General features: G+C 37.5%; 1 protein-coding gene across 2 annotated transcripts in view; it reads left to right on the forward strand.

Annotated features, from left to right (window-relative positions):
- Positions 1-487: 487 nt before the first annotated feature.
- Positions 488-14,393, forward strand: part of tspan18a (tetraspanin 18a) — a 51,202-nt gene continuing 37,296 nt past the window's right edge. The window contains exon 1 of one of the 2 annotated variants that reach the window (XM_051899389.1): positions 488-786. The gene's annotated coding sequence lies outside the window, so the exon portion shown is untranslated. The remainder of the gene's footprint in view (positions 787-14,393) is intronic. The other variant, XM_051899391.1, reaches the window with a different exon arrangement.

Consider the following 14,393-nt stretch of genomic DNA (forward strand, 5'->3'; position numbering starts at 1 on the left):
AGCATCTTATGTTTTATATTTGGGAGATGAGGAGCTGAGAACCTATTAGGATTACAGAGGGTGATGTATAGCATGTTCATTCTTTATTAAGGAGAGACAATTTGGTCTCTCATCTTTTCTGGACTTTATGATTTGCTGCGCCAAATCTCACTTGTTTGATGTTCAAATATGTGACTCATCTGTCTGGTAGTTCATAAAAATAAAATCAACAGTAGGCTCATTTGTGATTATTTACTCTGAGATATGCTGAGTTTTTCACAAACCATGTAAATTTGTCTTTGACAAAGCTTCTGGATCAGAAAGACACCTGCTAAGGTTGAGTCTTAACTGGAGATTGAATGACTTGATTTAGAGACCACATAAAATAGGCTATAGCTGTACGGATTAAATCACTGTCATTGATTTCCAGCTGTATCGAGTTATATTCTACATGATATATAATCGGATAGTAGGTAAAGCGTATATATAGCAGCCCCGTGATTTTGTCTGATTTACAGGACAATTCGTCACCATTATGTGGAAAATGAAGAATTAACGACAGGAGGCGTGAAGGTCTAGTAGCCGCCCCTGGATGTGTGGCAGAGCAAAATCACACAGCGAGCAGCAGTGAAGTGTTGAGTGGAGTCAGTGCCGCTGAATGATTCAGTGCTGTCGAAAGGAATGAATAAACAGGGCGAAAGATTCACACAGCAATTGAATGAATCCTAAGGACGTTTTCATCCTCTTGGATAGCGGAGTTTGCCTTAAGTTCGCCTGTACTTAAACCCGAGGATACCACAAATCACGGTAGGTGTTTTAAACCACTGATAACATTACTGGACGCTGAGAGCAGCAGATCACTGTGGAGACGAGAGTGTATTTCTGAGGATCTTAAAGTTTCTTAGCGGGCATGGCCATGTTTTTCGATGACATATCAGTTGCTAAACAAAAGCGTTTTTTAATTTTTAAGTTGTGTTGCTTTTGGCAACCTTGCAGCGAGTTGCATCTGCTAAATTTCACTATAATACTGTAAAATAGAAGATTGTTTGAAGAAACCAATTATTACTAATTATAATATGTAATTATTTATAACTTTTGTTTTAGTTCAGATCGATTACCTTACTGTAAGTGTATGCATGTGCATTGCTTGGAGATGTGTTAGAGTAGTATTGTTTACAGGTTTAATAATCAGGTAAACATTACTGCTATCCGTTTGCATTGAACAAGGTGGGAGTGGCCACGTGATGTTTGGGTGTAACCTTAGTCATTTGCAGTGTGTTTTGAAGATGGAAGTCTATTTTGTTTGTTGGAAGGAAGGCTATGTTTGTGGCTGAAATTACTTGCAATCATAGCAGGAGCCAAGGGTTTTTACTTCTGCCTTGGTTAACTTGTACAATCTCATTTGGCAGCTGCAAAACCTAACACATGCTCTTTGAGATTATGTTGTATTTGAATTCATGCCAGCCATGTTTCTCCTTCTAAATACTATTCCCAGTTGGGACAGATTATATATACAAAATCATCAGCAGGAATTTTAAGTTTATACCAAGTTTGTTCGCAACAATTTTAGAAGCAAAATATTTGTAATGAATTTCTTCTATAATAAAAAAACAAAAGTGAGATTCAGTAGGTATACTGTAGGCTATAGGTTACATACTGAAAGAAAATAAACAGTAGGTTTTGTGGAACATGTAAGCTGGTTTGTTAACGGTGAAAGATGATCTTCAGGTCTAACCAATTTGATGATGGTCTTCAAGTTCCTAGTCATTCTCTGCCCTTCCAGCTGATAGTCCACTGATTTATTATCTGGATAATCTTGGACCAGCTGATGGCCATAAATGTCCAGCTTGATCCTACTAGAAATCTAAACAAGCTACCATCAGAAGTCTCTAGCTGGCATATGTGATCTCATATCTACAGCTCAGCTAAAATTATTATGAAACATTCAAGTGTTAACTGTTGTATACAATGATCATAATCCTTCAGAACAAATTTATTTAGGCTGTGATACGATTTACAATAGTCCTTTACGATTGTTGCTTATCAGACTGTATGAACATGATCCCTGCTTTAAACTATGTCACAATGTAGGATCTCAGTTGTCTTTAATGTCAGACTATACGACAATCAAGATTCGTTAAAGCTGCAGTCCATAAGTTTTGCCTCTTTGTTGCGATATCTGTTTGAAACCTGCAATTGCAGTTGTTTGCGGAATTATCATTTTTACGTGGGTTGTGCCTCGGCACAGCTCCTCAGCAAAGATGAATCTAATGTTTGCTGTCAATCACCACATCGGTGTGGATACTGTATTTTCGGAATCTCAGATTGTAGTCTTGAAGTATGACCAAAGTAAGAATTTTCACCGGAAAATGTCATCTGCACAAGTAAGTAACATGTCTGCCACTTTTGTTCTGACCAACTGAGGAAAAAAAAGCATTACAATTAGGGATGCAACGATTATAGATTTTGTTGGTACGATTATAGTCTGAGGAATAATCACGGTTTCACGATTATTATTATTATGCATTCATTAATTTCACAACACTACTAATGTATAAAATCACAAACACTCTTTAAAGTTTATTTATTGCTGCCTTCTGCAACAGAAATTACACAGTAACCTAATAATACAGCACAAAAATAATTATAAAGACAAACAAAAGTCCATCTCTCCCTTTGGAATTAAAGGTGACCATAAACATCCATGTCAGTATTTCTCTTTTGAAAATAACAAATGGAAATAATCACAAAATTATTTAGTGTTTTCAGTTTGTGCATTCTTTTTACATTTCTTTTGGACCTGAGGACTTGGAAAAAATGTCTTTTTTTTTTTTTTACTTAAACATAAATAATACTATAACAGGGATGATAAATCACAATGAAAATAAAAATAAACAAAGTCTTTGTCTCTTTGGAATGAAATATAAGCTACAAATTAGCTATGGATTTCACTTTTATTTTTTTTTTACCCGGCTATAGACCTTATGTAGCCCCGCCCCTTTTCAGCGCTGCGCTCGTTGTCTTTTGACTTCCGGTTTGTATTTCCACAGCGATCTTACGTATTTATGAATGAACTGCTCGTTTAAAAATCTTCTGGGTCTACTGACATTTGTTAAGACATCTGCTTTAAACATTACAATGCTCACGATAACTTTCATTAACTCTACAACAAGTAAATCCACTTCACCAGCTAATTATTCTTCAACAGCGATGCCATAGAAATATACAGAGCTACCGCAAAAACAGAAGATAAAGATGGCGGCGCGCTTGTTTCTCTGGCGCATAAGGTCTATTGAGTTATCGGCTGTGTCCGAAATCGCCCCCTATACCCTTAAATAGGGCACTATTTGAGGGGACAGCCATTTTGGTGTCCGAAACCATAGTGGACGATGTTGAGTGCACTCATTCAATCCCACAATGCACCGCAATAACGAGTGTACAACCGATGCACGCTCAACGGCTACAGAATACCCATAATGCACTGTGAGAGTCGCGCGCTGAATGAATTCCCGCGTCTTGCCAGGAGATGGCGCCCGCAGCTGAATCAATCATCTATTCATTTTCCAAACCGCGCTGGTCCAGCATTATCATACAGGTATAAATTCCTTTTTAATTAATCATTAAATCGTTTAAAAGGTTTGAACCTGCTAGTTCAACATAATTATTCATTACTACTGGAGCTGCCAGTTTGCTACATTTCAAAAGATTATTAAACAGCAGCACAAACTATGCGAAATCGGCAGCCCTTCCGGTGCACTCTGTGTCCGAATTCACTCACTCCTTTCATTCACTCACTCCTTCAAGTGGACTATATTAGTGGAGTAATGTAGGGAATAGTGAATGAGGGTATAGGGGGCGATTTAGAACACAGCAATCGTCTTTTATGAGACTAGTTTTTCCGGCTTTCCATGTTTTCACTGTTATACAGTAGGGGGCGCTAGTACGCATCTCCTGAACGAATGCAGTATCTCCATTCCAAAACACAGGGGAAGAAGAAGCAGAAAAGAGCGATCTCACCATTCTTATAATGTCTATGGATCTCACAAATAAGCAGATGCATATAAAAAATAATGCGATCATCAGCATTAAACAGCATACAAATCAAAACTGCCTAACCGTACTGAATGAAATGTCGACCCAGGACGAGCTAGGACTGTGAAGCTTTGGGGAGGGGTGTTGATGAACTCGATCTAACGTTAAATCAATCTTTGATTTACATGTACATGAAGCTAGAATAAAACGGATTTTTTTTTTGTTTAAAAGCAGAGGCTCTGTTCTTTCTTTTGATATACTGCATGTTCAGATATTCATACAACAAAATATTGTAGGGGCCATGACATTTTTGTGAAAATTACAAAACTGTTAAAAACGGTGGTGGGGTTCTTTGGTGGAAATAAAGCTTCGCTGTTTGGTCCCTCTGCCATGGTTAATCCAGTGTGTGGAGTAGTAAATGAAGTTTTATTTAACAAAATTCGGGAGGCACACGTTCAGGTAATCAACCAATCAGTGCAAGAGGAAGCCGGTATATGAAGCCGGTATATAAAGCCGTCTCTCACCGCTATCCCGCGACAAGTTTCACAGCATCCCTCCACCACTCCATCACCTCACTTTGGCTGGTTTCTATCCTAGTTAAGGAGGGGGAGTACTCTGGGTTCGGGCCAAATCCCTCCTCCGGACAGCACGCCAAATGCGCATAAATTACTATACGAATTACTTTATTTTGATTTCATGTACGTGTAAACTCGTGAATCTCCGTGTCTCTGATAAGCACGACACTTTAAGCTGGTGCACTGCTAGTGTAACTTTGTTTTCATTTTGTGCAAGTTGCAACAGTTCTATACAACAGAAACATTTGGTGTAGCAGAGCCTTTACGACTAATTAACCGTGACGTTTTAAGTCGCGGTTAATTGTGAAATCGGTTAATCGCTACATCCCTAACCTACAATAAATTGCGCTAACAATGGTGATTAAATCTAATGATCGGTTAGCACGGATCACATCAAACCGTGCAAATTATTATTATTGTTATACTTTGCTCTCAAATTGTTAATGTTAACAACATCAGCATTGCGTGACTGTGTATTTAGTTTGTATTAGCGTTACCTGTAGACTTCAATTTCTGTACAGTCTAACGTTAATTTGTCATAGCATACAATTTGCAAAATTTGTTTCAGATGGCCAAAATCATACAGTGTACACCCTGCTTAACACGTTAAGGCAAAGTACTTAAGTAATTGACCATCTAATCATCATTTAAAACTTGGGATGCACCGATACCAGTATCGGTATCGGGCCTGATACTGCGCTTGTGTACTCGTACTCATTAAAATTAAAACTAAATCGTATGTGCAAGTAAAAACATGAACTGTTACATGATTTATGTATCACAAATGGTTCCCTACATTATTACAGGAAGGCAATACAGTAATCACATGACATTTTCAAGAAGTTTTCTGTGCACAAACATCTGAAGCACACGCCCAGAAAGCTGCCTCTCAGACAGTATGTGAATAGCCTATTAAATATTAAAAGTTCTCTTTCATGTCTTCTTGCGCTTGAATGGACAAATTCACACAAAATTATGTCAAAATGCCCTTATAGGCAAGTATCCTTGTGAAACATAGTTATGTCTTAAGTGAATGTAAAGAGTTGAGAAAGAATATGTGTATGTAACAGTATGTTGGATACATGCAGCTCTTAAAGTGACAGCAGCCTATAATAAACCTACTGCTGTCTTTGTCCACAATGTTAATCTAACAACAAAAGACAGAGTAAATCAATCACTGTTCTTGACTGGTTGAGCCCTGCTGGAGCAACTCTAAATATTCACTGTGATATTAAATTAAAAATAAAATATGAGCAATAATATGAACAGTGAAGTAACAGTAGCTTCTACAATACATTTTAACAGGCATAACAATCACTGAAGGAAAGGTCTATTTGCTCATTTGATTCATATTATTTTGGTTTCTCTGCCTAATATTTAAAAAAAATTAAAAATGCAAAGGAAATACAGGTATCAGTACTTGGTATCGGCAAGTACTAAAAATAAAAGTATCGATATCAGATTCTGGAAAAAGACACACATTCAGACACATGTTCGTCAGTACTCCTAATACCTCTGAAATGTGTTGTCATTCATGAAGCTTCTGTCATAAATCCCTGCTTCCAGAGATTCAATGGCCATTTAAACTTAAGGTAGATGTCAGGAAAAAATCCCTTTTAAAGCAGCAAGAGCCGTCATCCCCTGATATCTATTGCTATTCATCCTCTGGCTTTAGTTAAGACCGGCAAAGCCACTTAAAAGAAGCAGTCGCGCTGGGGAGGAGCTGATTGGCAGGTGAGGGGCTGATTTGGAGGCAGCGGGATTAGAGAAATGTCTGAAAGAGAGGAGACGAGAAGCTCGGTCAGGACCTGATTCCCCTTCAGTGATTAAACCGATTATATGCATTTACTGGATGGAGAAAAACTGGGTGTGGAAGGGTTGACGTGCCAACACAAAGACTTTTCTCGCTGTGTATTTGCTGTTTAGATGCATAAAAAACTATTTCACGTATATCCATCAGAAACAAAGGGGCTCAGACAGTTTAAGTCAATTATACAACCTGTCAGTGTCGAAGTGTTGGGTTTAGTAAGGCTACATTGCTGGCAGGGGGCAAAGAAGAGCAGATCAGTACCACAGGCGCAGCTCTTGAGTGACAGTCTGTATCTGTATACCTGTGATGCTAAATACTGTACAGAATATTATGTCTACTGTCTACTTACTTTATCTTGCTTGCAGACATTCTGTTAATGCTTGTCTTCCACTACTTCATATAATTATGGTTAAATGTCTGACAACAGCATTACTGAACTATATTGGTATTTTTTTTAATGTTTTTATTCAAGATGATAAATAAAATATTGGCTAACTAATAAAATATTTATCAAGGGGATTATTAAGCATAATGGTTGATATTGAGCAAGCATTTCTGACCACGTAAAGTCAGCAGAATTGCACATCATTCTTTTAAATGAAGAAACTTGTTAGTTTCCCAAATTGCCCACATGGACTGTCTCTCTCTCTCACTCTCTCTCTCAACAACTCTTATGTTCTCTTATGTGTTGGATTTATTAAGCTTTTTTTCTAGGGCACGTAAAGGGACTATCTGTCGTTTACTCAGCCTAATGTTGTTTTAAACCCGTGTGACTTGAAAGAAAGTTGACATTAGGTAGAATGAGAGCCTCAGTCACCATTCATTTATCTGCATTATTCCAATGAAAGTGAATAGTGAGGCTGTCATTCTTGTCCGACATCCCCTTTTGTGTTTCACAGAAGAAAGTTTTTCAAATCATGCAGGTTTGGAACAACGTAAGGATGAGTAAATGACACAATTTTCATTTTTGAAAAATGAAGGACAAATTTCTATAGAAACAAATTTATCTGTCTGCCTGTAGGGCCTATAAAACATTGCAACAATGTTTTAAACTTTCAAACGAAACTTTGGCAAGCCATCATTCAATGTTTGTCTTGATTAACCCTCCCTACATTTATTTACAGTTATATTTCAGTACATTTTAATATCACTGCCTTCTGATTCAAAGAGCAATTCTGCATCCTGTTTGCTACCTCAATTCAAAATCAGAAATTTAATTGGAATTTATTCTCAACTGCACAACCCTGCACCATGCAACATGTCAGAGCACATGCCCTTCCCACGAGGCCATGTCTCCAACAATAAAGAGTTCCTTTGTCCAGGTCTCCACCTGCGAGCATTTTGTGATGTTTCTTCCCCCGCCATGATCAATGGCGACCCAGGAGATCCTAGATTTCAGCTTGTAAAGGCTGGGGCCGTGCATTGAGGCCTCATCTGGGCCCATGTGAAAAGCTTTTGAAGCTTCCAAATGTGGTTAAGAATGTGGATAAAGCTCACAGGTGTCTGTGTTCATTTCTACTTTCTGATGTGAGTCAGGGACCTGCATCATGCAGCGCATTGGCTTATTAGGAAGCAAAAGAGACAAAATTTTATTTCACAATGAGGCAGTTCTGTCATTCCATGCTGCATGTATGTGTAGACTGGTGTCTTTGTGGGGAGTCACGGTAAAATGTCCAGGGACACGCAGAAGTCCCATCTGTTCCTGTTTTTCATCTGCAGTCAAAGCCTTGCTGCTTTCTCTAAAGGCTTAACAGAGGGAAGTGTTTGAATGTATTCAGGTGTTACTTTTTCCAGAGCTGTTTGTATTACGTAAATTGTATTTGTATACATTTTATATATACAAGACATGTTTTATGGAAGCTTCCATAGACACAAACTGTATATTCTATCCCCTACCCCTAAACCTACAAATTGCAGAAAACTTTCTGCATTTTTACATTTTCAAAAAACATAATTTAGTATATTTTTAAGCAGTTTTCCAGGTTACCAAAAAATCCACAAGGTTTCAGGTTTTTCAGTTTTCCACAAGGATTTCTGGTATGTCCCCACAACGTAGGGAATACCTGAACCACACACACACACACACACACACATTTATATCTGCTGTATACTGCTTGCCAATCAGGCTTTCAAAATGAATGGCTAGGCTAAAATTCTTGTTTTATTTAAAAAAGGAAAAAAGTGCCATTAACTCCACATTATGAAGTCAGTTGTTATGGCTGCAGACTTCCTTGTCGATGTCTGCGGCATAATGAACAATGGCCAGGTGGTGCCAGAAAACCTTCTGTCAAAAACACTTTGATACGGCAGGATATTTTGCTTGTATTATCAGTAAGCTATGTCCTTCCCTAATTGCTTTCTCTGACAGACCTTTTTTGGTATGCACAAAATTAATTTCCAAGTGAAATGAGTTTTGTACATCAATGTACATCTCCCAAACCTTAGAAGTAATAAACTTACTGTATAACTACCATAGTCTTAACTCTTGTGAGCCCACAAGCTGTAAGAAAACTAAAGATGAAAAACTTCTCATCAAATAGATGTTTTTTTGTTTTTTGTTTTAAATGACAAAGGATCAGCATGTTGTCTTTAGTGACTATTATGGAATGTGGGTGTGCCACCCTGGATACTGGTATTCATACTGGTATTTTTAACACGGATAGGAACGTGTTTTTTTTGTACAGTTTGTGTGCGTGTGTGCATTTACACTTTAATAAAAACAGTAATATTGTGAAATATCATTCTAATATGCTGATTTGGAACTCAAGAAACATCATCATTATCAGTGTTGAAAACAGTTTCGCTGCTTAAAAGTTTGGTGATAACCAGGATTCTTTGATAAATAAAGTGTCTTGTTTTCTAGTGACATTAAGACTAGACTATGCACAGCTTTTTTTTTCACTCGCAAGAAGGTTAATGTACTGAAACTGATGAGCAGGTGGAGGAAGCTGTGTATTGAACATAAGAACTTGTGCCAGAACTCTGCTGTCTCTGTGTGTGCTCGTGTTATGTTGGAGTCCAGCTGATCCTGTGTTAATATACAGTACTGTGCAAAAGTCTTTAATCCACCACCAGCTTTGTTGTTTTAGCAACAAAGTTTTAATGACCATCCATATTTATTTTTTGATCTTTATTACGATACAAACAGAAAATACAGAAAATATGTACACAAAATGTAATAAAAAAAAATCAGAACGAAATTGGCTCGCAAAAGCCATTTCCGGCTATTGCTCAAGTGTAAGGAGAGGTCACTAAATACTTGCCACTTTAGCCTGTAGAAGTCATTTTGTTGGCCATATTATAAAATGCACAAATATTAAAGGGTTAGTTCACCAAAAAATGAAAATTCTGTCATTAATTACTACCCTCATGTCGTTCCAAACACGTAATATTTAATATTTACAAAATATTAATCTCCAACGCATGTTCACGAGGGCACCACGACGCATACGTGTTGTGTTTATACGAGAGCGGACGTTACATGAATGCGCGTTGGAGATTAATATTTTGTAAATAAAGTGGTAAATTGTTTTTTTTTTTAATGATGTCTTTACTACCTTTCTTGGGCTTGAAAGTGGTAGTTGCATAGGCTGAGGGACAGCCTGTCCCTAGAGGGACAGAAAGCTTTCAGATTCCACTAAAAAGATCTTCATTTGTGTTCTGAAGATGAACGAATGTCTTACGGGTTTGGAACGACGTAAGGGTGAGTAATTAATGATAGAATTTTAATTTTGGGTGAACTATCCCTTTAAAATTCTCGCTGATGCTGATAATTGTTTTCATATTATGGATAAATGGCAGTATTAAAAATTCTGTACTCTTTTGTCTGGATAAATTAAAAATAACAACTATGAACTATTACACAACTATGTAAATAACAACTATGAAATTAATCATTTTAAATTCTACAAGAGAATTTAGGCATCACAACTATAATGTAATTTTTGTAGGCCAAAATCATTGACTAAAAATTTAAATTGAATTATCAACTTTAATTCCGGTTTTGGTGTTTCAGGAAAAAAAAATATTTTTGGTGGATATCTACTTCCTGTTCTTACTGTTTCCCTTTATCAGTCATCGGTCATTTTCACAAATCAACATCATCAGTCTCTCCACAAATCTCTGCACTGGCTCTGTAATGGTCCCAGCCTCCATAATTGTCCACTTTTATGTAACCTGGAATTTGAAAATGGCAGAACTCCCACCATATTATCCCACAAGGATATTTCAGCAGCAGCATATTTCAGTCTCTTTTTTTGTACACTCGCCTTTTTATCTGCACTTGTTTTTGTTTTTACACCATTGTTCTCAATATGCATGGACATCTTGTTTATCTCTCCAATGAAACAAAATCATCTTTAATTCCAATTTGGCACTCCTTGTGGACTAAAGTGATATTATAATTAAAAAATAGCACATCCATGCACCATATGCTTGAAATAAAAGCAGAAAGAAGAGGATAAGGGGTGAGAAACTGCTTTCCACAATTCATTAGATGTGCTGCTTTACTGCTGTTGACTGTGTCCTACTGTGCTCTAAAAAAAGCTTCATGTTGGGCAAGAGAAACTCTTTAATGATCTTGAGGCACAGATGGCTTGATTGAGACTGAGAGGGACGTGTTCACCTTAGAAATTCAGCTTGGCCCGACCACATGCTATATTATACACCAACCCTTCATGAATCCTGCAGAATTCTAATGACCTCCTTGTAATTTCAGTCAGTTGTGCTTTGTGATGATGATTATTGATTGTTATGGTACTGCAGCCTTCAGTTATGTACCTATTCTAATGCTTTAATTTTGCATTCATGAAGTGGCATGATCTCTCTCCAAGAGGCCATTTATTGGGAAGATGCTGTTCGCTGTGAGGCTCAGAGCCTCTGCCTTTGACCAGTGCAGTAATAAATCACATTGACTCCCTCTGGAAGTTCAAATGTCTCTGAAAGTGAAAGAGAGGGAAGAAATCTGGCCATGCAGTAAATAAGAATCAGTGTCTGTGCCTTTTCCCTTTAGGTATTGCCTCTTTGTCTTTATAGGTGTCTCATGGTGCTAGTTTAGTCTTTCATACTGGCATCACTCGAGTTGTAGTAAGTAAAAAATGAAAAGTCTGTGAATGACAAGATTTTCATCCTTTTTCTCCTTCATTGCTGTAGCTGGAACTGAGCTGGACCATTGACTGCTGTTACGTCCCTATGTGTTTAGGGGGTTGGATGCAACCAGGGCTTGACATTAACACCCGCCAAATGCGGGTGGATTTTAGCAGTGGCGTGTAACGCAGTCACTCCTACTAGCCACTTTGGTGGGTTGAACTTTATCTATAATATATTCTATAGATTTTTTAGTTGTAGTCTTTTAAAAGGGAATCTGAAATAATATTAAGTTCAATGTAGTGTTGTCAAAAATATCGATTTTTCAGGTACATATTGATACTGAAATATCTGAAACGCTTCCAATACTCATTTTCTGTAGAATAGCTACACGATACCAGCTGTGCTTTCTCGCTCTCTCATCTCTCCGACAGCGAGTTGACACACAAACCTGCCTCCCCTCACTCATTCATTTCCTTTGCTCCGGATGAATATTGTTTGTGTTACAGGGCTTGAATTTCGGCATGGGATTGTGCCTATTGCGCAAAATTTGACGCATTCCCGCAGATTTTGTGCTCACACCCAAAGTGTGCGCACATAAAGCTGACACTAAATTGAGTTCTTTTTCGCTTCTTATTGGGCTTAAATATACACACAAAATAATGTCTGTCTTGGCAAGTACTCCATAAACATAGTCATTTATGTTTTAAGTGAACATAAACAGTTGTGAAAGAAAACGCATGTGTAACAGAATAATGGATCCAGGCGTCAGGTCTTAAAGTGACAGCAGCCTAAAATACCTGCTGCCAAATTATGAGATAATATAAAAAATATCTATATGGCAGTTTTTCCCCATGGTATCAATGTCAAAATTGTGGCCAGTGAAAATGCTGATTGACTAGTAACTGGAAAACCACTAGCCACAGTGGCTGGTGAGCAAAAAAGTTAATGTCAGGCCTTGGACGCAACATAAAGAAAGTGGAAATGTAGTAGTTATAAGCAGGTGATTACAGGTATTTAAGCGCTATTTAGAATATATATAGATGAAAAGATAAAGTTCTTGTTTGTTTATGATATATTTTTGTTAATGCAATAATACTGAAGGATACTTAAATAAGAATGTGGTGATCTCACTCCATTTTACACATTTTAAATCAAAATGTTTAAATCATTCTGCTTAATGATTTTCTTCTGAAGTCAGTGCAGAAAATGTGAAATATGTCTGGGCCAATGAGGTCTGTAATACCTGGAAGTTATCAATTATATGAAAACAGTAACTGTAATGGGAATTATAAGTAATGGTAAATAGTAATGGGATATGAATGAAAGAAGTCTCATTACTACTGTCACGGTTGGCTGTATAAGTAATACATAAAGACGAACATCCACTACACAAAGACGTGACCAGTGCTCAGCATAAATGAGTACACCCCCTTTGAAAAGTAACATTTTAAACAATATCTCAATGAACACAAAAACAATTTCCAAAATGTTGACAAGACTAAGTTTAATATAACATCTGTTTATAACGTGAAAGTAAGGTTAATAAAATAACTTGGAGAACAAAATTTTCAGTTTTACTCAAATTAGGGTGATGCAAAAATGAGTACACCCCACTGAAAGTCTCTGGAGCAAAGCTAAATTTTAGACTACAAATGGCTAATTTAACAAGAATTCAACCACAGGTGAGTCTAATTACTCATTACACGGGTGTCCAGCAGACAGTTGACTATAAAAGGGTGTTAAAACCCCTTCCCATTTCATGCTGTCAGCAATGGCACCACATGGAAGAGAAATGTCACAAGACCTGAGAAAGAAAATAATTTCTTTACACCAGAAAGGTGAAGGCTACAAGAAAGCTTTACTTATCAGTCAGAATACTGTAGCAAAAGTGGTACAAAAATTTAAAAAAGATGGAACTCCAACCATCTCACAGAGACGTCCGGGTCGTCCACGGAAGTTAACACCTCGACAGGAGCGTCTTCTGATGAGAAGGGTTGAAGAAAATGCAGTTATCCAAAGAAGTAGAAAGCCAAACTGAGGTGACTATTTCCCGTGACACAATACGGCGTACACTGCAGAGGAATGGCATGCATGGGTGCCGTCCACAAAAGAAGCCTCTCCTAAAGCCCAGACACAAAAAGCTGCATTTCATTGATGGCATCATGAATTCACAGATGTACTGCTCTATACTGAAAGAGAAGATGCTACCATCACTCCGTGCCCTTGGTCGTCGTGCACTTTTCCAACATGACAATGATCCACATCTCTGGCCACTGTTGGATTTCTAAAGAAGAACAGGGTGAAAGTGATTCAGTGGCTCCTGATCTGATATAATATATAGGGGTGTAACGGTACATAGAAGTCACGGTTCGGTACAATATCAGTACAATAGGAAAAATGTTTACACCAGGGGCGTGGGAAGTAGGGGTGCTGGGGGTGCTACAGTACCCCCTGTTTTAACAGGACGGTAAGTGCAATGCGTATTTTTGTACGTTTACATGTATTCATTTTTTTTATCATTTAATAATTTGTTTATAATAAACACTTTAAATGGGCTTTAAAAAGTGTAATGTTTTAAAACATTTATAACATGTTTTTGCAGCGTTAAGCAATGTAGCCAATCACAGACATATCTGTTGTTTTCTTGAACACAATGGCCAATCAGATGTATTTGAGTTAGAATCCACTCACCGCTCAAAACGATGGAATTTTTTGTTCAGTGCTGAATGCTTATCATGCTGGCAAATCCTCAGATTATAACAAAGTGTATAATTCCCCCCTAACTATTAACTACTATGACTTTTGCCTCAATAAACCCCTAATTATGACTTATTAATGGTTAGTAAGGTAGTTGTTAAGTTTAGTTATGGGGTAGGATTAAGGGATGTAGAATATGGTCATGCAGAATA

Source organism: Ctenopharyngodon idella, chromosome 7, assembly GCF_019924925.1.
Source record: "Ctenopharyngodon idella isolate HZGC_01 chromosome 7, HZGC01, whole genome shotgun sequence".
Lineage (NCBI taxonomy): Eukaryota > Metazoa > Chordata > Actinopteri > Cypriniformes > Xenocyprididae > Ctenopharyngodon > Ctenopharyngodon idella.